This window comes from Chiloscyllium punctatum, chromosome 18, assembly GCF_047496795.1.
Source record: "Chiloscyllium punctatum isolate Juve2018m chromosome 18, sChiPun1.3, whole genome shotgun sequence".
Classification (NCBI taxonomy): Eukaryota; Metazoa; Chordata; class Chondrichthyes; order Orectolobiformes; family Hemiscylliidae; genus Chiloscyllium; species Chiloscyllium punctatum.
The window spans coordinates 56,869,634-56,895,012 of record NC_092756.1 but is presented as its reverse complement, the minus strand read 5'-3'; positions in this window follow the sequence as shown (position 1 = coordinate 56,895,012).

The following is a 25,379-nucleotide window of genomic DNA, read 5'->3' as shown; positions in this document are numbered from 1 at the left end:
GTACTTGTATACTGTAGAATCTTTTTGGATTATCCTTAACCTTATCTGCCAAATCTATCTAATTTCACCCATGTTGCTTTCCAGCTTATCCAGCCTCTCTGTTTCTGTCAAACCCTGCAGTATCAGTAACATCTTCATCAATCTTCGCTGTATTTGCAGTTTCAGAATATGTTTCCTAAATCAGGATGATCAGAATTCTATACAGTACTCCAACTCGGGACCCAGCAATGTCTGATACAGCAGTATCATGATGGACCAACTCATGTACTCAATGCTCTGACCCAGGAGGGCTAGTGTGCCTAACCTGCTTTCTCCTTCCTGTCCAGCTGTGATGCCACTTCGAAGGAACAATGTAAATGCAGCCCTTGGTCTCTCTCCGTTCGACAACACTGTCCAGAGCTCTGCTATTAATTGTATTTGTCGTCCCTTGTTCGTCTTAACAAAATCAAATACCTGAATTCAGCTCCATCTTTTATTTCTTAACCCAATGGCTCAATTGGTTCAGATCACCTTCGATAATTGTATTCACTGCCCACTATAAATCTTATCTTGCTATCCACAAACTTAGTAACAAGGATTCATATATTCTTGTTTATGCCAATAATACACATGCGTGAGCCCTGCACCGATCCTTATGGCTGGTCAGAGCCCCCCAGTCTGCACAACAACCCTCTCCCACCATCCTCTGTCTCCTACTGTCAAGCCCATTTTGTGTCTGTTTGTCTCGTTCGCCCTGATACCATGTGATCTAACCTTGTTAACCGGTGCACTACGCTCAACCCTGTCTAAGGCCTTGCTGAAGTCAGGATAGACAACGTCCACTGCTCTGCCTTCATCCATCTCCTTGGTCACCTCTTCAACAAACTTTATCAATTTTGAGAGACATGACTTTGTATGCACAAAGCTATGCTGACTATCCCTAATCAATCGTTGCCTTTCCAGCTGCATCTAAGTCCTCTCCCGTGGAATTGCTTCCAACAACATTGGCACCACTGACATCAAGCTAATTGGTGTTTATGTCCTCAGCTTTCCGCCGCAGCCTTTTCTAAATACTGGCACAACATTAGGGCGGCACGGTGGCACAGTGGTTAGCACTGCTGCCTCACAGTGCCAGAGACCTGGGTTCAATTCCCGCCTCAGGCGACTGACTGTGTGGAGTTTGCACATTCTCCCCGTGTCTGCGTGGGTTTCCTCCGGGTGCTCCGGTTTCCTCCCACAGTCCAAAGATGTGCAGATCAGGTGAATTGGCCATGCTAAATTGCCCGTAGTGTTAGGTAAGGGGTACATGTAGGGGTATGGGTGGGTTGCGCTTCGGCGGGGCGGTGTGGACTTGTTGGGCCGAAGGGCCTGTTTCCACTTTGTAAGTAATCTAATCTAATTCCGCAACCTCCAGGCTCCGGGCTCACCGCCCGTGGCTGTCAGTGATAGAACAATCGTTGTAAGTTTCTTCCCTAACTTACCCCAATGTCCTGGTATATACTTGATTAGTTCCCAGGGAGTTGTCTAATTTTAATGTGTTTGAAAACATTCAGCACCTCCTGTTCTCCAATGTGGACTCTTTTGAAAACAGCACTGTTTATTTCCCTGCTTTCCAGTGTGTTTTCCAGTGTAAATTCTGTCATGAAGTGTTTGTTTCGGATCACACCCATTTCCTGTGGCTTCATTAATCTTTAAGGGGTCAAATTCTGTCCCGAGTTATTCTTATGTTGTTAATATACTAGTAGAATCTCTCTGGATTTTCCTGAATCTTCTCTGCCAAAGCTCTGTCCGTTCCCCTTTAGGCCCTCATGGTTTCCATCTTTAGAGTAATACTACACCCACAATATTCTTCAAGGGATTGACTTAATCCAGCTGGCTGTATATGACATGTGTCTCCTTTTGTCTTGACCAGAACCTCAATATCCCCAGTTATCCAGTGTTTCCCACTTGCGTCAGCATGGTCCTTCACACTAACAGGAATATGCTGGCCCTGAAATCTTAATTTATCTCTCTTTTGAAAGAATCCCACTTGCCCGACGTTCCTTTACTTGCAAACAGCCTCCACGAATCAACTTTTGGACAGTCTTGCCTAATACCTTCTGGACTGGGGCAAGGCCAGTTTTGATCTTTAACTTGTGGACTAGGCCTGTCCTTTTCCATCGCTATTTTCAAACTAATGGAATTGTGGTGACTTTGCAAAAGTGCTCCCCCACAAATTCTTCAGCCCCTTTCGCTACCTTATTTCCCGAAGGGAGGTCAGGTTTTATCCCTTTCTCCAGTCGGGCCAGTTACATACTGATTGAGAGAGTTTTCTTGAACACACTGGACAAATCCCTCCCATCCAAGCTGTGAACACTCTGGCAGTCCCAGTCTAGTATTGTAAAGTTAAAATCCCCGACCATTACAACCCTATCATTCTTACAGATATCTGAGATCTCCGACATATTTGCTGCTCAATTTCCCGCTGACTACTACGGACCTGTAGTCCCGTCATATCAAACTGATTATTCATTCTTATTTCTCAGATCCACTAACATACCTTCACTGGGCGATCCTCAGGAATATCCTCTCTCAGTGCTGCAGTGATGTTTTCACTGATCCACTCCCCCTACGTTCTTGTCTCCCCTTCTATCCTTCCTGTTGAATCAGTCGTCTGGAACAATGATCTGTGAGTCCTGTCCGTCCCTCAGCTGTGTTTCTGTAATTCCAGTGATTTCCCAGTCCCATGTTCCCATCAATGCCGTGCGTTCATCTGCCTGACCTGTCAGGCATTTTACATCAAAATAAATGCAGCTTAATTCATCAGTTTTCCCTCATTGCCTGCTGTGCTCTTACCTGGTTATCAATTGAAATGACTCTGCTGAAATTCTGTCTTGCCTCAACCTTCAGACTGCAGCCTGAGACCATCCCCCTAACTGTGGACAACACCCTCACCTTTCACGTCTTTTGTAAACCTACTAACGAAAACTTCTGCTTTCACATCTGAGTGATTAATGCCCCTCATATGTTCCTCCCCATCTCTGTGATATTCTTCAGTTACTGCATTTCTCAGTCTTTATCTCCAGAGCTTCCAATCCCCCTGATCGATGTAAGGATATTGATCCCTTGCAGCATGTTTAACACCAGTAGCAGCCTCCAACTCCTCAATGCAACTTGCCCTTGTAACCTCCTAAAATACTACAGCTCACTGTCTTTGTAATATCTTCCATAATCTGCAACCCTGTTGATTTCTGTAACCTCCTCCAGAACAGCACTCCACATCTCTGTGTAACTGATGGGAATGCTGCAAACCTGCCTTCATAGTCCTCACTAGCTCTCTGAGTTCCTGCAGACCTACAACCCTCAGTATCTCTGGCTCCTCCAATCACTAAACTTCTCCCTGGCTGTGCGAACTGATCCAGACCCTTCAACTCTCTCTATCTCCCTCTCTCCTGCAACTCCAACTTTTGTCCATGTCAGTGTAGCTCCCAGCACCAACTATCCTCTCGGGCTCTATAAACTCCTGCAGCTCCAACTACCACTCCAACTGTCTAATATCTAGTGCCTACAATCCTCCCCTTCTCCTAAAACTTCTGTAGCTCCAACTACCACCAATGTCTGTGTAATCTCCAGTCCCAACAACCCTCCCAATCTCTATATCTCCTGAAGCTCCAACGACCACCCCTTTCTGAGTAATCTCTAGTCCCTATATTCCTCCGTATCGCTGTAAACCCTTCAGGACTGATAACCCTGTAAATCTCCTTGACATCTTTCAGCCCAACAACCTATCTGATTTCTAACCACCAACAGTGATCTCAAACCACCTGAACGCTAACATCCTCCAGTCTCTACAACCCAGCTTTTCTCTGTTAGCTTCTCTGGTATCTGTATTCCCCTTTATCTCCAGTTACAGATCCTTGCTCAGGGAAACAATGTCTCAGTACCGAATCTGTTAGAACACAAGAATCTTCGGTGTATCAATACATTTGCCTCATTTTCTAAAGTTTAACGACTGAAAGTTCAACCTTCTCCACCTCTTCTCATCAATATCCCTCCATTTTGAAGAACAACCTGGTGAACCTTCTCTGGGCTGCCTCCAATACAAGGACATTTTCCCTCCAGATAGGGGACGAAACCTGTTCACAGTATTCTCAGTGCTGGCTGACAGGAGTCCTCTATATTTCTTACAAGCCTTCCGTATTTTTATTCTCCATTCCCTTGGAATTCAATGCCAGCATTCCATTTGCCTTCTCTATGTCCTACAGGCCCTGTATGCCACCTTTCTGAGATTTATACACAATGATTCTCAAGTTACTCTGTGATGTAGCATTCTGCAGTTGATCTGAAACCAAGAGGTGACAGCAATAATCAGGAAAGTGCTGGAATGTATGGTAAACAATATGCCAGAAATGATAACTGCACACTTGGAAACCTACGGAAAAAGGGCTGGCCATCAGACTATCATGTATAGGAGCAGAAATAGGCTATTCGGTCCATCGGATCTATTCCACTATTTGCTTACGTCTGAATTGTTTCTCAACCCTAATCTCTCACTTACTCCGGGTAACACTTGATCTCTTTATTTATCAATAACCTAGCTATCTCTGAGTAACATACACTGACTCACTTAGCATCCACAGCCCCATGATGCAGTGAGTTCCACTGATCCATCGCCCTCTTGCTGAATAAATTCCTCCACATCTCTATTCAGAAGGGCCGTCTCTTCACTCTGTCGCTGTGCCCTTGTCCCGTCGTCTCTCTTGCTCGTGGAAACGTCTTGCCCCCGTCAACTCCATCCAGGCCCCTCAGTATTCTGTATGTTTGAACAAGGTTCTACGCCGCCGCCGCCTAAACTTCATCAAGTGCAGACCCAGAGACTTAACCTGCTCCTCATATGACACAAAATTCATCGCTGGCATCTTTCTTGGAAACCCATTTCTCATACCCCTTCACATTCTTTTTCCAGACTCTTAATGTATAATGAGCAGAGTGTCATCCCAACACTGACCCCTGCAGTACTCCCCCCATCACCAGTTCCCATCGTGAAAAATTGCCCTTTCTTCACACTCTCTGCCTTGTGCCAATCAGACAAATCCTCTATCCATGTTCTGCATGTTGTTCTGAAACGGAAATTTCATTTCACACCCACTGCTGGATTTATTTTTCTGTCTGGCTGTAAACAGCAGAGTTTCACCATTACCTTCCCATCTATAATTTCCTGGAGAAGGTGGTGGGGAGCTGCCTTCCTGACCCATTGCAGTCCTTTGGGCGGAGGGACAGACATAGTGCTGGGAGGATGGAACATTTCTTGGATGGCACCTTGGAAATGTTGGTGTTCCCGTGCACCTGGAGCTCCTGTCCTTCCAGGGAATAGTGGTTCCGGGTTTGTGAAGTACTGTTGAAAGGGCCTGCCTGAGTGACCACAATGCTACTTATAGATCTTTTATTCCTTCATACCTTCATGAGCATGAGCTTTGTTGGCTGAGCCAGCATTTATTGGTGATATGGAATTGTCCCTGAGAAAGTGGTCGTGAGCTGCTATCTTGAGCCACTGCACCAGCCGTTGGAACTGTTGTTATCTGTGTCCCATCCAGCAGGTGCTTGTCCTCATGTCTGCAACTGCATACAGACAATGCAGCTCTCCCTTTCATATCCTACATACTCCCCGCCATATAAATCTGACAGTTCCTCACAATATCTCACCTTCTCCATTCCCATCTGTGCTAGAGATCGCTGAAATTCATTTATTCTTGTTTAAACTTCTGATCACATAAAATCTCTCCCTTTTAAAATATGTAACCCCTTCAGCTTCTGTAACTCTCCATATAACTGTAATCAATAATAGCACAGGTTCCCTCCCTAAATCTCTGTAATTACAATAGTTGCGTGTGCCAAAATGACACTTTTCATCCTCCTTATCCATCTCAGGACTTCCAGCCCCTATAATCCCAATATTTGGAACGCTCCCATTCTCTGCACCACCTCATGTCCTGAGGGTCCTTGAACAGCATCGGCGCTCCAAAAGTTTATGTTCCCCCCAGTTACTGCAACATCCAACAGTCTCAACTATCATACAGCACTTGCTGGCTCTCAAGTTGTATTTGTTGAAGTCTCCAGATCTCTGTAAGCAACACAGAAAAAGCTTTTTTGACTCTACAAAGGTCCGTCATGAACAAGCCACTATCTCTCGATTTCCTTCACCTTCTTCAATGTCTGCAACTCTTACTGTATCTTCCAATAACCTGCTTTCGACACTGCAGGACTGCCTAGCTCCCCAGATAACCTGTTCCAGCCCATATAGCTCGGTCAGTCACTGTAACACCCTCTGCTCTGTCTAATCCTCCTCTTTTCCACTGTCGTCCAGGCACAACAACGATTCAGTAAGACAGCAGTGCGGAATGGGATGTTGTTTATCTTATATGAGGCTTGAGGCCTATCATTACCTGGGAGTCACAAAGGGAGGGAACCTGAGAGAGAGCAGCACAGATCGAGAGAATATTAATCAGTAGCAAAGATCGAAGCCGATGAGAACTTGGAGTTGGAGAAGCAGCAGAGCGGGAGGCTCGAAATCAGCACCGAGTCACAGAGGGAGTGACCATGTGACGGAGCAAATTGGAGCAGGAGCATGAGGCTGACATAACTGGTAGTTACAGAGGCAGCAAAGTGGGAGGATATAAATCAGCACTGACGATCAAGGCCTTATCGTGCCTGGGAGTCACAGGGACAAGTGACCATGTGAGGGAGCAGGGTGGAGTGGGAGCTGCAGGATTACATGTACGTGGGGGTCACAGAGATAACCTTCTGCTGCTAGGGCCTGCCTGCACTGAGTTTTGAAGAAGTACAAGAGCCTTCACAGAAAAGGCTGTAAATTCATTGGCAGATAATACATCGTTATTAGCGACTGTCAGTAAATTGATAGAAGTTAGCAAATTTATTTTTTCAACTTCTGAAATAAGGGTTGAACTCAGAAATAAGAGGAAGAAGTGAAATTCTGAGCCAATATATATCTTACCCTCAGTAAGCCACAGTTGTATAAGGGAGTTAACCAAATTGTTTTTTTTTCCTGATGTTAATTTAATTCTAAGTAATTAATTAACTTACTCTAGACATGTTGCATTTTAAGACATGACAAGACATGTTTGTTAGATGGAAAATATGTTCTGTTACGTTGGGAAAACATAGCCCCTGTTCGTGTCCTAGATGAACACTGGGTCCTGGAGCTCAGATAGTAATTAGAGACTCTATAGGACATCTGTCATGCTGAGAGTTAAGTGAATAGCACACACAGAGAGCAGATCAGCCTGCAGACATGACAGCCAAGAAGAAGAAAGTGAATAGGGGACTAGACAATCGAAGAGAAACATTCAGGGAATGGAAGGATATCCTGATATCTCCCTCCCAATTCAGTTTCCTGGTTTGGAAGCTGATGTAGGTGCGGGTTGTTTGGGGAGGGCTGTCGGAGCCATGTCTGCGGCACCACAAGCAGCCTGACTGTGCAGGAGGGGAGGGAAAAGGAAGGAGGAGCAATAGTCACAGGGGAGTCAGGAAATTGAATAAGGTGTCAGTGTTTCTGTAATTCCAGGACAGTGGGGTTAAGAATATAACGGTGTCTGCAGGACATTCGTCTGAGGGACAGTGAGCAGTCAAAGGTCATGTCCATGTTGGTAGGAATGACCTGGGTAGGAAGGGTGAAGCGGTCTGGGAATCAGAATTTAGGGAGCTAGGTGGATGATGAGCAAGCGGGGCCTCAAATGTTGAAATCTCTTGGTTGCTGCCAGTGCCGTGTCCAAGTGAGAACAAAACTCGAAGTTTTAGATAGATGAGAGTGTGACTGGAACGATGGTGCAGCAGGAAGTGCTTCGGTTTCCTGGGACATTAGGACTGGTTCGAGGGAAGATAACAACTGTACAAGCTTCATGGGCTAACGTGACAGAGCTGGATCTGAGTTCCTTGTGCAGTGTTTGGGAGGGATTGAAAATAACTTGGCGGGTGTATAGGATCCAAAAAGGAATAGTAGAGGAGACTACCAGGTTTCTCAAAATAATGGGAGATACAGTTGGTACTAATTTACAACAACAAGTTTATCAGTGGAAGATGGAGTAAGAAAGAAAGCCTTAATCGGAGGTACTCTTCATAGACATGAATACTCGGAGTTTGGAGAGTTCCAGATGCAGATTGGTGTGTGGACATCTGATGGACTGATCCCCGAGAGCTGGCTCAAAAAAGGGCAGGACTGTGTGTTAAATATTGCTGAGTATCAGGGATTCTGAAATTAGAGAAAGGAAGGGAAAGGATGAAGGTGGTAGTATTGGTTTTGATTAGCATTAGTTAAGGTGCCCAAGAGAAAGAGCCTACTCACTCACTCGGGACACCTCGCTACCTTTTTACCAGCTGTTACAAATAATTCCACCTCCCTTAGTACTATTTGGTAATTCTCACATTTCGGAAGGAACCAACCCACACAAGAGCAGAAAGAGCCAAGAGGGATACGGGTCTCCCCAAAATTCAGCTTCTCACTCTATCACAGGGAAGGATCCTGACCCTAACAACCATGAGAGGCTGACTGACCTTTTCCAAGCTCCCGGACTGGGATCTGAGACTCCCCCTGACTCACTGTGCTGGGCACCGTAACTGACCGTGTCCAAGCTCGCTGACTGGGATCTGAGACTCCCCTTGACTCACTGTGCTGGTCACCGTGACTGACTGTGGACAATGATATCAGGCTTCCTCGTTTTGTGTCTTTGGTAAACACCATGTCAATACAGCAGGTGAGTGAGCCTCGTAGCTCTGGCTGAGGGGAAACACTGCTGAGGGCAGGGTAAGGCAAGGCAATCATTCTGTGAGCATTCAAGTCAGTTCAAAGTGAGTGGGTACAAACACCGAATGAGCACCCCACAGGGACAGGGCATGAGTTGGATGTGTCCCTGAGCACAGTGTCATTGCGGCAGCATTGAGTGCATACAAACACGGAGTGAGTAGCCCAGAGGGACAGACCAAGAGTTGGGTGTGTGCCCCTGAACACCGTGACCTTGCAGCAGCATTGAGTGTGTACAAACATGGAGTGAGCATCCTAGAGGGGCAGCCCATGAGCTGGGTGTGTGCCTATGAGCACAGTGTCCTTGCAGCAGAATTGCAATGAGAGTTGTGAGTGCACCCTGAGCTGCAGCATTGAAGTACAAATGTATACTGTCAATGGGTCGGAGATGTGCTGGGATGGCATGGTGAGGCTGGCATGTGACATGTGCCAGCATTGGTCGGTGTGGATTACATGCAGCTTCTGTCTGTGCAGTGTTCCCTGAGATGTTGGTGTCCAAGATAGAAGGCTGCAGGAGCGAGGTGCAAGATGGAGTCACCAGTTACCAGCTCTGACTTTCACGTCCAATTCTCCATATTGCATTTCCCTACTGTGGGAGGGTGGGTATGAAGCTGTAAGTTGTTGAGGAGAGACCCACTGAATGTGGCTGTTGATCATCAGTAATCATTCACTCAACATCTTGCCACTCCCTTGCTCAAATCTTGTTTTAGAGATCAGTCCAGCACAGGAACAGGCTCTTCATCCCAGCAAGCCCGCACTGACACATGATGCCGTTCTAAAGTTAAAAAGAAAGTTTTTGCTCCGACACCCTCTATGTCATTCTGTTCCCTACTTACTCATATTTGTGCCAAGATCCCTCTTCAACCATGCTATATTAGATCCTTCTCCTCGATCAGTGCATTCCAGGCACTTGCACATTCTGTCTGGAACAGCAAAAATAAACCTTGCTGATCATATCTCCCGAACTTTCTCCCTTTTACCAAAAACCTACGGTCCTGAGTAATTGATATTTCTACTCTGGGAAAAAAAAACCCTCTAACTGTCCTTCTATCTATGCCTCTGATAATTTTGTAAATATCTATCAGGTAGCCCCATAGTCAATGATGCTCAGGTGCAAACAAACCATGTGTGTTCAATTTCTCCTTCTGGCTCATACCCTCCAAACCAGACAACATCCTAGTAAAACTTTTCCATACCCTCTCCAGCACTTCCACATCATTCTGCTGGTGTGGCAACCAGTACTGTACACAATATTCTAAATGTGCCTGAACTAAGTTTCTCTGCAGCTGCCATATGACCTGCTAATTTTCATACTGCATGCTCCGATGCCTATCTGCAAGGTTGCCATCAGTCTTCTTGATCACCCTAACGACCCGTGTTATCACTTTCAGGGAACTGAGGAGCTGTACACCAAGATCCCTTCGGATGTTGATGCGGCCAGTAGTTTTTCCATTCACTTTATACTTCTCTCCTGCTTTAGAACTTCTAAAACGCATCAAGTCATAACTGTCCAGATAAAGTTACATCTGTGTTTTCTCTGTCCAAGTCTGCAGCTGACCTAAATCCTCCTGTATTCTCTGGCAATCATCCCCACAATCTGCAACTCCGCCAATCTATTTACAGATTTCCAGTCACAAAAACACTGTTCGACCACTACTCTTTATTCTATGACCAAGCAGTTCTCTATCCATTTACTAACTGAACGCTGATCCCATTTCACTTCGCCTTCTGTATGAGCCTGCCATAAGCAATCATATCCAAGGCCTTGTTCAGGTCTAATCGGCCAACATCCAGCCCCATGCCCTCATCAATCAATTTTGTCACTTCCTCAAAATAATCAATCAAGTTTTTGAGACAGGATATTCCCCACATGACTGCATTGCCTGTTGCTAGTAAGTCAATATTAGCGTACTGTTCGATCTGCACTCATTCAGACAAGTGATTATTCCATCATATTCCTGACTTGAACCTTGGAGGTTAGATTAGATTCCCTACAGTGTGGAAACAGGCCCTTCAGCCCAACCTGTCCACACCAACCCTCCGAAGAGTAACCCACCCTAACACTATGGGCAATTTAACATGGCCAATTCACCTGAACTGCATATCTTTGGACTGTGAGAGGAAACCGGAGGACCCGGAGGAAACCCATGCAGACACGGGGGGAATGTACAAACTCCACACAGTCACCAAGGCCGGAATTGAACCTTAGACTTTGGTGCTGTGAGGCAGCAGTGCTAAGCACTGAGCTCTTGATAGTTACTGTACAGTGGGAGGTATGTCGGGCCGTGATGGTTACTGTACAGTGGGAGGTATATCTGGCGGTGATGGTTACTGTACAGTGGGAGGTATGTCGGGTGTGAGGTTGCGGACTGAGTTGTACAGAGTATGATTCTGCTGCTGCTGATGGCCCATTGCCTCTCATAGATGCATCATCATTTGTTGCTCAATCTGTTTAACACCTGTCCCAGTAGAAACCCATATCATGGTGAGGTGGGTCTGCAAAATGTAAAGGTAGCCCTTGCTCCCCATAAGGACCGTGCAGTGACCATTCTTACCGGTATATGAAATGTAGAAGTGTATCTGCAGCAGGCAGATCGGTGATGATGTGGTCAATGATATGTTTCCATTTTACTGATTCCCCCATAACCTGACACAAAGAAGTCTAGCAGCTGCAGGATCCAGCATCAATGCTGAGCACTGTATTGACTATATACCAAGGAGCTGCACCCTCAGCCTCGCTATATCCAGTCAATGGGACAGAACCTACCAGAGAGGATGGTGAAGTTGCCAGTGACATAGTCCTGTTCACAGAATCCTGCTTTACAGGCAATATCTGACTGTGTTTTGATTAGTCCGTGGGAAATATACAACAGGCCACTTTTACATTTTTTATAATGAAGTGTTAATATCACTGTTTCTTACATATTTTATAATAACCCAAACATTAATATTTTTCAATTGAAAACAATTGAAGTGAACAATAATTGAAATACCAGAGCGCACATCTAACTATTACACAATTCAGTGACTGTAGTAAACAGCCGATTCATGTTCAGATCAGTGAACACACCATCTTGCAGTCAGCAAAGCTGTTGGAAATGACTTTGAGGAAAAGCCTGAATTCAGACACAGTGTTACTGGCCCTTACCATGGTCTCCAAAGCACTGACCATCTCCAAAATCTGTCCAGTGTGCTTCCAAACTGGAGCTGGGCAGTTATTCACGCAATAGACTGGTTTGAGACATACCTGAACAACGGGGAGTGGTGTGTGGGGCAGACTGGTCAATGAACTAGCACATGGCGCAGTTCAACATTTGTAACAATGACCTGTAAACAGTCATGTCTTGCAAGTATATCGCTTCTGGTGTAGCACCTAAACTCTGTAATTCTGCACCTTGGACCCAATCCTGAATGAAGGTTTTATATAGGTGATGGGCTCCTGCAGCACATGGCACCTTACATTGAATCCATCATAAACCATATCCAGTGATATTAGCCCCACAATGTCAGTATCCAAACAGATTTGTGCAGCTCCATTGATGGCCGGCATCATGCCAGACCAACGCTCTTGTGTGTGACTTGAGCTGGAAATCTCTGTGTAAATATTTGCAGCATTGTTCTTACCGTTAACAGCAAAGTCTCTTTACTGAAGGTCTGACATCCTTTCATAATACCAACTTTTACATTGTCCAATAAGCACAAAGTCCACCTATTTATTCAGTTCACTTTTATAACAACAATATGATGAAAACAGTGCCCAACTCACATTAAGGAGCATTGAAATAATGAGTCTCATGACCGCACCCAAGACCAAATTATGATTAAGTACAAGGAATTTGGAAATATACATTTATTTTCCCTTTTATTAATATTGTGAAGTCATAGTCGACTCTCCTGCTCCTCAGCCGCTACATGAATGGCTGTGCTATTTTTCAGAACCACATTTTTTGACTCTGACCTCCAGCATCTGCAGTCCTCACTTTCTCCCTGCTAATATTCACTCATAATCATTTTCATGGCAACAGTATCACTGTGTTTAAACATGTTACAGTCAGATCTGAGTACATTTTGAATTGCTTCTGTCTATCTCAGAGCTCAGTAATATGGGATGTGAATGGCAGTATCTGTGTGATGCTCGGTATGTAGGCCATGCCGCTGAGAGACTGACAGATTGTTCAAAACATCACATTCCTTCAGCTGTTTACAACAAACAGGTTACTGCCTAGACACTAACAGCCTGAGCTCACAAAACCCAAAGCACAGTGTCCAACATTGGGCAGGTCTGGACAATATTTTCAATTCATTTATTCATGGAATATGATTGGGCCAGTATTTATTGTCCATCCCTTGTTGCCCTTGAGAAGGTGAGGGTGAGTTGCCACATTGAACCACTGCAGTCGATGTGCTGTAATTAGACTTACAATACTTTGAGGATCTGACTAGAAACATTGATGAGGGTCGAGCTGTGGATGTGGTGTATATGGACTTCAGCAAGGCATTTGATAAGGTTCTCCATGGTCGGCTCATTCAGAAGGTCAGGAGGAATGGGATATGGGGAACGTAGCTGTCTGGATACAGAATTAGCTGGCCAACAGAAGACAGCGAGTGGTCGTAGAAGGAAAATATTCTGGCTGGAAGTGAGTGGGTGCTCCACAGGGCTCTGTCCTTGGGCCTCTACTGTTTTTAATTTTTATTAAAGACTTGGGTTAGGGGATTGAAGAATGGGTCAGCAAGATTGCAGATGACACAAAGGTTGCAGATGTCGTTAACTCTATAAAGGGCTGTTGTAGGCTGCAGCGGGGCATTGACAGGATGCAGAGATGGGCTGAGATGTGGCAGATGGACTTCAACCTGAATAAATGGGAGGTGATGCATTTTGGAAGTTCGAATTTGAAAGCTGAATACAGGATTAAGGATAGGATTCTTGGCAGTGTGGAGGAGCAGAGGGATTTTGCTGTGCAGGTACATTGATCCCTTAAAATGGCTACCCAAGTGGACAGGTTGTTAAGATAGCACATGGTGTTTTGGCTTTCATTAACGGGGGATTGAGTTTAGGAGTCGTGAGATGTTGTTGCAGCTCTATAAAACTTTGGTTCGACCGCACTTGGAATATTGCTTCGAGTTCTGGTCGCCCTATTACAGGAAAGATGTGGTTGCTTTGGAGAGGGTTCAGAGGAGGTTTACCAGGATGCTGCCTGGACTGGAGGGCTTATCTTATGAAGAGAGGTTGACTGAGCTCGGACTCCTTTCATTGGAGAAAAGCAGGAGGAGAGGGGACCTAATTGAGGTATACAAGATACTGAGAGGCATAGATAGAGTCGATAGCCAGAGACTATTTTTAAGGGCAGAAATGTCTAATACGAGGGGTCATAGTTTTAAGCTGGTTGGAGGAAAGTATAGAGGGGATGTCAGAGGCAGGTTCTTTACACAGAGAGCTGTGAGAGCATGGAATGCGTTGTCAGCAGCAGTTGTGGAAGCAAGGTCATTGGGGGCATTTAAGAGACTGCTGGACATGCATATGGTCTCAGAATTTTGAGGGTGCATACATGAGGATCAATGGTCGGCACAACGTTGTGGGTTGAAGGGCTTGTCCTGTGCTGTACTGTTCTACGTTCTATGTTCTAATACCATTAGGGGGGGACCTTGAAATAGTGACATTGAAGGAATGGCAATATACTTCCCAATCAGGATGGTGGTTGGCCTGGAACGGAAAGCGAACATGATGATAATCCCATGTGTCTGTTTCCCTTGTCCTTCATGACGGTCATGGTTTCAGAGATACGTTGTAAGGAGCCTTATTAAATTTCTGCAGAGCACCGTGTAGATGGCAGGTATTGATACTCCTGAGTGTCAGTGGTCGAGGAGTGAAGCTGCATTCACAGGGAAAATGGGGAGCGGGCGGGTATTTCATCGCACACACGTTCAATGTGTGTCTTATAGGTGGTGTACACTCTTTTGGAAATTATGAGGAATGTTATTTCTGCACGACTCCTAGCTCTTGAGATTCTCTTGTAGTCAATTAATTTATAAGCGTCAAAGTGTGACGCTGAAAAAGAACAACAGGTCAGGCAGCATCTGAGGTACAGGAGAGTCGACGTTTTAGCATAAGGCCTTTACAGGAATGGGTAATGAAAGTATACGGTCAGTCCAGTTTTGGTTAACGGTAATCTGCGGGATATTGGTCGTTGGGAGTTCAGTGATGGCGGTGACATTGAACGTTAGAGGATATGATTCCATTTTCAATTATGAGAGGTAGGCGTTGTCTGGCATGTGTGCAATGGGAATGGTACTTGTCACTGTTAAGCACATACCTTCATATTTCCAGGTCCTTGTTGCATTTGGATAAGGATTGCTTTACTATCAGAGTAAATCAATAATAGTGGTGAATATTGTCCAATAATTGGCAAACAATCCCAGTTGTGACTTCACCTAAGTAGGGATGGTTATTTATGAAGCAGCTGAAAATTATTGGGCCTAGGGCAGAGAGCGCTTTTACAGCTCACTGATGCTGTCCCTCTCTCTGAGCTAGGAAGCTGGCTTCTAGATCCACCTGCTCCAAAGGTGTTTAGCAACATATCTGAATGGAATAATATTACAATAGCTACAACATGGAGCTGAAATTTGACTTGGTTAGTTGGACAGCTGGTTTGTAATGCAGATTAATACTAACAGTGTGGGTTCAATTCCTGCACTGACTGAGGTGTATGATAAGGGCTGTCCTACTCAAGCTCTCCCTCACTTGAGGCATGATGACTGTCTAGTTCATCTACCGCCAGTCGTCTCTGTCTAACGAGAGAGCAGCCCAATCATCCTGTCGGGGTATGGTGCCCTACCTGTCCGTTTCTGATCTACAGGCTTACCCAGGAATCCCTCCCTTGGGGAAGGGCAGCAGAGCTGAGATGGTTGCTCTCCACCAACCCCAGCCACCTTCCTTTGTACCAGGTGTAACTTCTGCCAATGCAGACGATTCCTATTTGCTCCAGGTTTGCCGTTAATCCTGGATACGACACTTGGTTAAATGCAGTTATGATCATGTTAAAAGTGAAGTAACTATCACCTCACCTCTTGAATTCAGCTGTGTGTTTTCTTGTTGTAAATCGATTAGCTGAAGACTGCCATCTGGAGGAGACTAAAGTTGATCCTCCCATCGATATTTCTGTCTGAACATTGTTGTGAAAGTTTCAGCCTTAGCTTTTCTATAATTGTGCTGGGCTCTTCAATCTTTGAGGAAGGTGGTATTTGTGGATCCTCCTCCTACGTTGAGTTGTGTGATTGTCCACCACCACTCACCCAGACTGTTTATGAGAGGATTGCAGAGATAAGTCCTGATTCATTAGATAGATCTGTGTTTCATTTTCTATTTATACCATGTGGTGAGTAAGTGGCCAAATTTAGTAACTTCATCTCATTCTGAGGTGTATTTGGTGCTACTATAGGCAGGCCCTCCTGTATTCTCCATTTAACAAGGCTGTATCCCTGGCTTGATGGTCAGGATAAAGTGGAACATACACCAGGCAGTGATAGTGAAACTTATGCTGGAGTACAATTCTGCTGCTGTTGGTAATGACACGAAACGCCTCACACAGGCCAGTGCAAAGTTCCAAAATCTATTTGAAATCTGCCCTGTTTAGCACAGTGATGTTATATATGCACAGCGGGTCTTCACGATGTAACAGGAGAACTTTGTCTCCAGAAATACTGTGTGCGGTAGTTCGCCGTTCCCAATACAGTCATCGAACAATGTGTCTGCAGCTGGTAGGTTGGTGAGGAAGAGGTCAAGGATGTTTCTCCCTGTCAGTCATTTTCCCCGACTCGGTGCAGACGCAGTGAAGCAATGATGTCCTTTTGGACCCGACCACCTCGATCAGCAATGCTGCTGCTGAGCCCCTCTTGGTGTTGGGTTTGAAATGGCACACCCAGTATACATTCTCCAGCTCTGTCACTCTCTCAGTGCTTCCACCAAGTGTTGTTCAACGTAGAGGAACACTGATCCACCAGCTGAGGAGGGGTGTCAGCAGGAGGTTTCCGTGTCCATGTTTGATCTGACACCGTGAGGCTGAGGGAGGGGAGTCAACAGGAGGTTTCCGTGTCAGTGTTTGATCTAACACCGTGAGGGTGAGAGAGGTGAATCAGCAGGAGGTTTCCATGTCAGTGTTTGATCTGACACCGTGAGGGTGAGAGAGGTGAATCAGCAGGAGGTTTCCGTGTCAGGCTTTGATATGAACCCATGAGGTTTTGTCATGTCACATTGTTGCTTGGCAGTCTGGAGAACATCTCTCTCAATTCTGGCATAAGCTCCAAGGAGGAGTTTGCATGGTCTACAGGGCCTTTTATTTTTATTACAGTCAGCATAAGGGCCTCTCCTGTTTGGATGACACTGACTCCTTGGCTTTCGTGATTGGACACTCCAATGTCTCACTCCTTCAAATACTCTTTGTCCCTTGCCTGCCGATTCATCAACCAATCTATCACTGTAAATATCTGCAGAACATTCCTCCTCCCTATCTCTTTAAACTCCTCCAAACTCTATACCCCTTCCTATCTCTGTAACATCTTCAAATCCTACACCCCTCACTATCTCACTAAGCACCTCCCAACCCTACATTCCTCCCTATCTCTCTAACCTTCTCCATCTTCTATATATCACCCTTTATCTATGACTTACTTCAGCCCCTACAAACCCTACATATCTCTCTAAGCTGCTCTCCCATATACCCTGTCGCTGTAACCTTGTCCAGCCACTCCCCGCTCCCGACCTTTGTAAACCTCATCCAACCACTAGACTCTCATGATCTTCGTAACCTCCTCCAGCATTTCCATACCGCCCCATAATTCTGGCATTCTCTCGTACCTCTACCTTTTCATATGGATATAACCTCCAAAAACATGTTTCGTTTAGTGAGGGAAGGGGCTAGGTACATGCCACAGGGCAAGAGTTATCAATGGGGGAAGGGCAATTGTAACACGATTAAGCAGAGCTTATGATGCATAGAACAGGGTGGCAAAATGTAGGGGATGGGGATAATTGAAATGTGAAGCTGGTTTAAAGAACAGACATCGCGCGTCCTTAAATAGCATGCCCCTATCAGGCAGGGAGGAAGTGATAATGTAAGGGAACCGTGGTTTGCTACAAAAATTACATCTATTGTTAAGAAGAAGAAGGAGGCTTATGTGACAATGAGACGATGGAGAGTTACAGATTAGCTAGGAAGGATTTAAAGAGAGAGTTAAGAAGTGCAAAGAGAGGACATGAGTCATTTTTAGCAGGTCAAATAAAGGAGAATCCTAAAGCCTTGTATAGGCACGTTATGAAGTAAAGGATAACTAGGGTAGGAATAGAGCCAGTCAAAGACAGAAGTGGGAAGTTGAGTGTGGATTCTGTGGAGATCGGAGAGGTGCTAAACGAACCTTTCTCATTCGTTTTCACTCAGGGGAAGTAGAATATTATAGAGAAGAATGAGATGCGAGATATTTGATGAGAAAGGATTGAGGTTGGTAAGGAAGATGTGTTATCATATCGAGAAGGAGTGGAAGTTAAACTGTCCCCTGTGTTGGATGGGATTTATTCGAGCTTCCTCTGGGGTGCTAGGAAGGAGTTGTTGGAGCCTTTGGCTTTGATATTTGAGTCTTCATTGTCTACAGGTTTAGTACCAGAGGAATGGAGGATTGCAAATGTATGCCCATGTTCAAGAAGGGCAGTAAAGATGGCCAAGACAATTACAGACCGGTGAACCTTATGTGTGTGTAGGAAATATTTATACAGGATTATAAGAGATAGGATTTATAAACATCTAACAAGCAACAATTTGTTTGCAAATAGTCAACATGGTCATGTCTTTCAAACCACATTGAGGTTTTTGAGAAGGTGACCAAGCATGTGTCAGAGGGGAAGGCAGTTGACGTGGTGTACATGGACTTCAGTAAAGCATTTGATAAGGTTCCACATGGTAGACTGTTGGAGAAAATGCAGAGGCATGGAGTTGAGAGTGATTTAGCAGTTTGGATTAGAAACTGGCTTTCTGTAAAAGGCAGCGAGTGGTGGTCAGCACGGAGTCCGTTAACCCTGGTGAGCTACAAGGATCTATTTTGGGACCACTACTGTTTGTCATTTTTATAAATGACTTAGATGCAGGCATAGGTGGATGGGTTAGTAAGTCTACAGATGACACTAAAATCGGAGGAGTAGTGAACAGTGTGGAAATATTTTGCGGGTTGAAGGGGCACTTGGACAAACTGCAGAATTGGGCTAAGAGATGGCGAATGGAGGTTCAATACAGCTAACTCTGAGGTGATTCATTTTGGGAAGAATACCAGGAAGGCAGAATACTTGGTCAATGGAAAGATTCTTGGTAATGTGGATGTGCAGATGAATCTTGGTTTCCATGTACATAGATCCCTGAAAGTTGCTACCGAGGTTGATTGTACTGTTTAGACGTCATACGGTGTGTTAGGTTGTATTGGTAGAGGTATTGAGTTCTAGAGCCATAATGTCATGCTGCAGCTCTGCAAAATGCTAGTGCGGCCACACTTGGAATATTGTGTGCAGTTCTGGTCGCCCCATTACTGGAAGGGTATGGAACCATTGGAAAAGGTACAGTGGAGATTTACCAGAATGTTGCCTGGTCTGGAGGGAGGGTCTTATAAGGAAAGGCTAAGAAACTTGGGTCTGTTCCGATTGGAGAGAAGAAGGCTAAGAGGGGATTTAATGAAGACATACAATGTGATCAGAAGATTAGATAGGGTAGACAGTTAAAGCCTTTTTCCTCAGATGATGGCATCAGCTTGTGCGAAGGGACATAGCTACAAATTGAGGGATGACAGGTTTAAGACTGATGTCAGAGGCAGGTTCTTTACTCAGAGAGTGGTAAGAGCGTGGAATGCCTGGTCTGCAAATGTACGTAACTCAGCCACGTTAGGGGGATTTATACAATCCTTGGGTAAGCACATGGATGATGATGGAACAGTGTTGGGGGATTGGCTTAGATGAGTTCACAGGTCAGTGCAACATCGAGGGCAAAAGGCATGTTCTGCGCTGTATAGTTCTATGTTCTATAAACACTTACACATCATCCCCACTTCAGTAACTACACGCAGTCACTACAGCCCTCTTCATCTCTGTACCTCCTCCACCCAATACATTCTTCTCTAACTACGTAAATTCCTCCAGCCACTCTACCCCTTCCCACCTCTGTGAACTTCATTCATCATCAATGGTCTTCCTGACCTCTGTCTCCTCCTCCAGCCTCTCCACACCTCTCTATCGCTGATAACCTCCAACATCTAAACCTATTCTTATCTGCATCACCTCCACCAGCACATACATCTTCCAGCCCTCCACCCCTACTGATCTCTGTAATCTCCTGCAGTATCTTCAGTCCTTCCTATCACTGTGGCTTCCTTCATCACATATATCCTTCCATATGTCTGGACCCACTCTATTAAATGCTACCCTCTCGCTATAAACTTCACAAGCTCCTCCTTTCCTCCCTGCCTTTGGAAACACTTACAGCACCTACAGCCTTCTCTAATTTTGTAAAGTCTTCCAGCACATACACCCGTCCGTATCTCGGTAATCTCTCTGTTCTATTGCAGCTTCCGCCCATCTGTAACACCCTCCTGAACCTATACCTCCATATCACTGTAACTTTATCTAATCCGAAGCTCCTCCATATCTCTGTGAAATTTTCACTGTATTCATTGACATGCATCCACAAACTTTAAGATGGCGAATATTAAATATTCTGAGACCCATGGAGGGATATAATTTTACATCATCTTAGTCCTAGATAAGTTGCCCCTTATCCTGAGATCCTGTCATCATGTTTTGGATTCCCAGACCCACAGAAATAATTTCTCAGCATCGGCCCTATAAAGCTCTTTCCACTCAGAAGCTTTTGCTCCTCAAACAAATCACTTCTCCATTTCCTGAGACTCAAAAATATAGATTAAATCTATTCAAAAATGCAGCAAGGGACACTCAGATGCAAAACAGTGAAACATTTGTGTATTATTCATTGACAGATGTCAGACATTGCTGGTGGGCCATCATTTATTGCCCATACCTTTTGTTATGGACAAGGTGGCTGTGTGCTGCCCATGCAGCAGGCTCACCCACAAAAATGTTCGGGAATGAAAGACAGGATATTCATCAAGTGACACCCACGAGACTGGGATATATTTCCCAGTCAAGATGGTCATTGACTTCATGTGCATCTTGCAGGGTTAGTGTTTCCGTCGATCTGTTGCCCTTGCTACTTCAGATGATCAAGTCTTGAAAGGTGCTGTCGAATGGACTTTGATACATGTCTGCAATATACCGTGTATCTGGAACACACTGCCTCCATTAAGGATTGATAGTGGAAATAGTGAATCTTGTGGCAATCGAGCTGGACTACACACGTACCCTTTCTTATACAGGGGCAGCATAGCTGTTCTAGATATGGTCTTAGCTACCTTTTGGCAATACGACTTCAATTTGCTACAATCAGTGACTCCATGTAATTTAATTGAACAATTATCTGCTGAAATGAGTTTGTAATTGGCTGCATGGTCGCCGTGCCATTGCCACGTGGAACACAATACGATCAGGACAGTATGTGGTTGTTGAGCGCTTTTCGCCTGTTCCATAATTTAAGGAGATTATAACTGATTTATTACATAATTCCTTTTACCTGCTTTTGGCCCAAATCGGTCACGACCCTTCCTTCGCAAAAGAGTTTCTATCTCAGGTGTTCAGGTGTAAACAAAGAACGAAACAATACCAACCAAAACAGGCAACAAGATGGATATTGAATGGATAATCTGAAAAGTGTCAACTCAGTGTTGACGACAGAAGGCTGTAGGGGGACAATTTGATGGGTAATGTCCTTCACTCATTGCCTTTACTTCTGTTGCGAATAGTTTCTTCAACAAAGACAGTTCTTCAGCTTTTCAAAAAGTAAGAAATAGATTGTGTTTGGCATGCGTCAAGGAGGTTGCAAAGTAAAAGTGAGAAATTGGGTGGAGGTAATAATGCTCATTGAAGGGCCAGTGAGAACACTCTGGGCCTCCTTCACTCGAACAAAACTATAATTATGAATGTACTCAGATGGATTAAGTATTCATGAAAAGACAGGAAACAGAGTGAAGAATTTACAGTTAATTTTTGTGTGGAAATGTGTGCTGTGAGGAAGATGCAAATATTTATGAAAATTGAACGGGCCTCCACATGAGCAAGGTCATTGCAAATGACATATGATGCAGAAACGTGAAGTTATCCGCTTTATTGGAGAAATTGATGGACATTATATTTCATAAATTGTGAAACGTTGAAAAGTACAGATATAAATAAAACCCAAAGTGTCCTTGTCTATACACTGCTGACGTCTAACGTACAGGTGCAGCAGGCTATTTGGAAAGACAGTGGGATGAAAACCTTTATTGTAAGAGGATGTAAGCACAAGGGGAGAGACGTTTTGCTTCAGTTGAATTGGAGTTTGGTCAGACTGTACCCCGGAGGACTCTGTGCAGTTTTGGTTCTTTCTCTCAGTAAATATTTTATTGCCATAGAGAGAGGAAAAGGAAGGTTCAATAGGCTTCTACCAAGGACAATGCTATCAAAGTCCATGAGAAACTTGGCCTGTGTTCCCCAGTGTTTCAAGGAATGAACATTATTTTCCTTGGAAGTTACAGAATAGTGATTACATTCCTGCTTCTAAATAATTTCTGGCTATTTGCGTACCATTTATGAATTCAGTTGTATTCCGAACTGTGTCGCACTCCAATGGGAGACAATTTGTTGGTCTCACAAATACAGGAATAGTAGCAGACTGGATACCATAAGTCATAGGGACAGTAATATTTCCAGCAGCTCACCGAGTATGTTCTGCCTTTCTCTTCAATGATGTTTGTTCTGATAGTACTCAACTCCACTTTCCTGCACTTTCCCCATCACCTATGATTCACTAACTAAATAAAAACATATCTCTCAGCCTTGAAGATATTTTCAAAATCTTCTGTAATTGTTTCCCACACTGATGTGAGACTTGGTCGTCTTTACTTCCGTTGTTTATTTCTAGCGCAGTTTGTTGAAACGAAATTAGATGCCGACCTCTCCATCACACCTCCACTCTGTTCAAAAGCACAATAAATAAATAAAGCTCAGAGCCTGTTATATTCTCCCTTTCCTTTCATATTAATTTTAAGATACAACTCACAGATCTGGGGATTTGTCCAGTTTTTACTCTACCAAAACTTCCAGTTCTTCCTTCCAATCGCTATCAATCTGTTGAAGGGTCACACAGTCGCCCTCCATGAATCCAGGAACTCCTTCGCCCAATTGAAGACGGATATGAAATACGTGTTTCACGTATTTTCTGGTATTGTACACAGGCTGCCTCCTTGATCCCTCCTATTCCCCGTTCTTTCCCTTGTTATCCTCTTTCCCCGATATGTGGATGGAATATCCTGGGATTCTTACTAACATTACCCGTTAATGTTTTATCACACCTCCTTTATTCTCTTCTACTGACTTCCTTAACTTCAGCGCTGCACTTTCTACATTCTTAGAGGGATTCCATTGATCTGCTCACTTTATAGCTGCTTTTATCTACTCTTTACTTTTTATTCAGCTCTGAATATTTGTAGACGTCGGAGTGTCTCTGGGCTTGTTTTCGTAAGTTGAACTTAGATTGTAACATATTGGGCCCATACTCTCAAAAATTCCATTTTGAGCATGGACACTCCTCCCTAATCCACGCTATTCGACGACAGGGTTACCCAGAAGTAAATGTCCCCAGACTACTTTGGCCAGATCCTATTTTCTAATAAACTGTGTCTCCCCAATCCAAAAACGTTATATTTTGAAAACTTTTTTTTGCCTTTTCCTTAAGGAAATTAAAATATATGATATTATGGTCATTGGTCCTAAGCTTCCCTCCCAATCCTGCCTCGAACATATGACTGGCTTCATTCTCCACAATAAGGCCGAGCAATGCACTATCCTTGTTGTATCTTCTACATGTTGATATGAGAAGCTCTCAGCAATAAATTTCAACATATTTGTCCTCTCTTAAAAGCACATGAGTACCCCAATAAATGTAGGATATTGAAAAGCATAAATAGAAATATCCTCTTATTGTGTTATACACGACAGTGATTGGTTACAGAGTAGCTCCTGTACTTTCTTCTAACTGGGCGACTTAATATGAGCCTAGCAATGTATCTGTCATCTTTGTATTCCAGTCTCTATCCACGAAGCCTCAATTTGAAGGGCCTTCCACAACATCATCCCTCTTTACTGCAGTAATTGACTCCTTAATTAATAAAACCAAATCATGTCCAGCCTATAGTTCCTGTACTACAGAATATTGAGTTGTCAATCCTGATCTCCTTGTCCCATATCTCTGATGGCAAAAATGTCACTCCATCCAAAACACACCTGCCTATCTCTGAAGCATCTACGATTCTACACACCTCCCAATCTCTGTAACCTCGGCTAGACCCTACACATTTCTCAATCTCTGTATCATCCTCCAGCCCCCGACAACTCTCCCTATCTCTGTAATCTCTTCCAGTCACTGCACACCTCCCTATCTTTGAGATTAGATCACTTACAGTGTGGAAACAGGCCCTTCGGCCCAACAAGCCCACACCGACACAAAACTCACCCAGACCCATTCCCCTACATTTCACCCCTTCACCTACTGCTACGGGCAATTTAGCATAGCCAATTCACCTAACCTGCACATTTTTGGATTGTGGGAGAAAACCGGAGCACCCGAAGGAAACCCACGCAGATACAGGGAGAATGTGCAACTTGCACACAGTCAGTCGCCTGCGGAGGGAAGTGAACCCGGGTCTCTGGTGCTATGAGGCAACAATGCTAACCACTGTGCCACCGTGCCGCACATGTGCCGTCTTTTTGACATTTCTACCCCTCCACCCCAACTGATCTTCAGCATCTTCACCTCTTCCTGTGACTGAGTATTCCTCCAGCACGTACGTTGCTCCACAGGACTGGAACCCATTCTCGAAATTACATACCTCCCTATCACGATAAACACGTCAAGCGCCTCCAGCCATCCCTATTGTTGTAAATTCTTCCAGCACCTACAGCCTTCTCTAACATCCAGCCCATAAACCCATCACTATCCAGGCAATCTCTCTGTCCTGTTACAGCTTCCCTATATCTGTAACATTCTCCTGCACCTTTGCCTCCCTATTTCTGTAACCTCCTCTAACCCTGAGCTCCTCCATATCACTGTGAACTTTACATTGTTTTCATTCACAGTGCGTCCACAATTCTTAAGATGGGGAATAGTAAACACTCTAATACCCTTTGATTGAAATGATTTCACATCCTCTCAGACCCAAATAAATTGCCCGTTATCCTGAGACTCTGTTATCATGTTTTGTACTCCCTGACCCACAGAAATAATTTTTCAGTATCTGCCCAATCAAGCCCATCCAATTCAAAATCTTTAATATTTCAATCAAATCACGAATCCATTTCCTGAAACTCAAGAACATAGATGAAATTTATTCCAAAAGTGAAACCCAGATTGCAAGCTGTGAAACATTAGTGTGTTGTTCAGTGACAGGTATCAGCCATTGCTGGCTGGTCCTT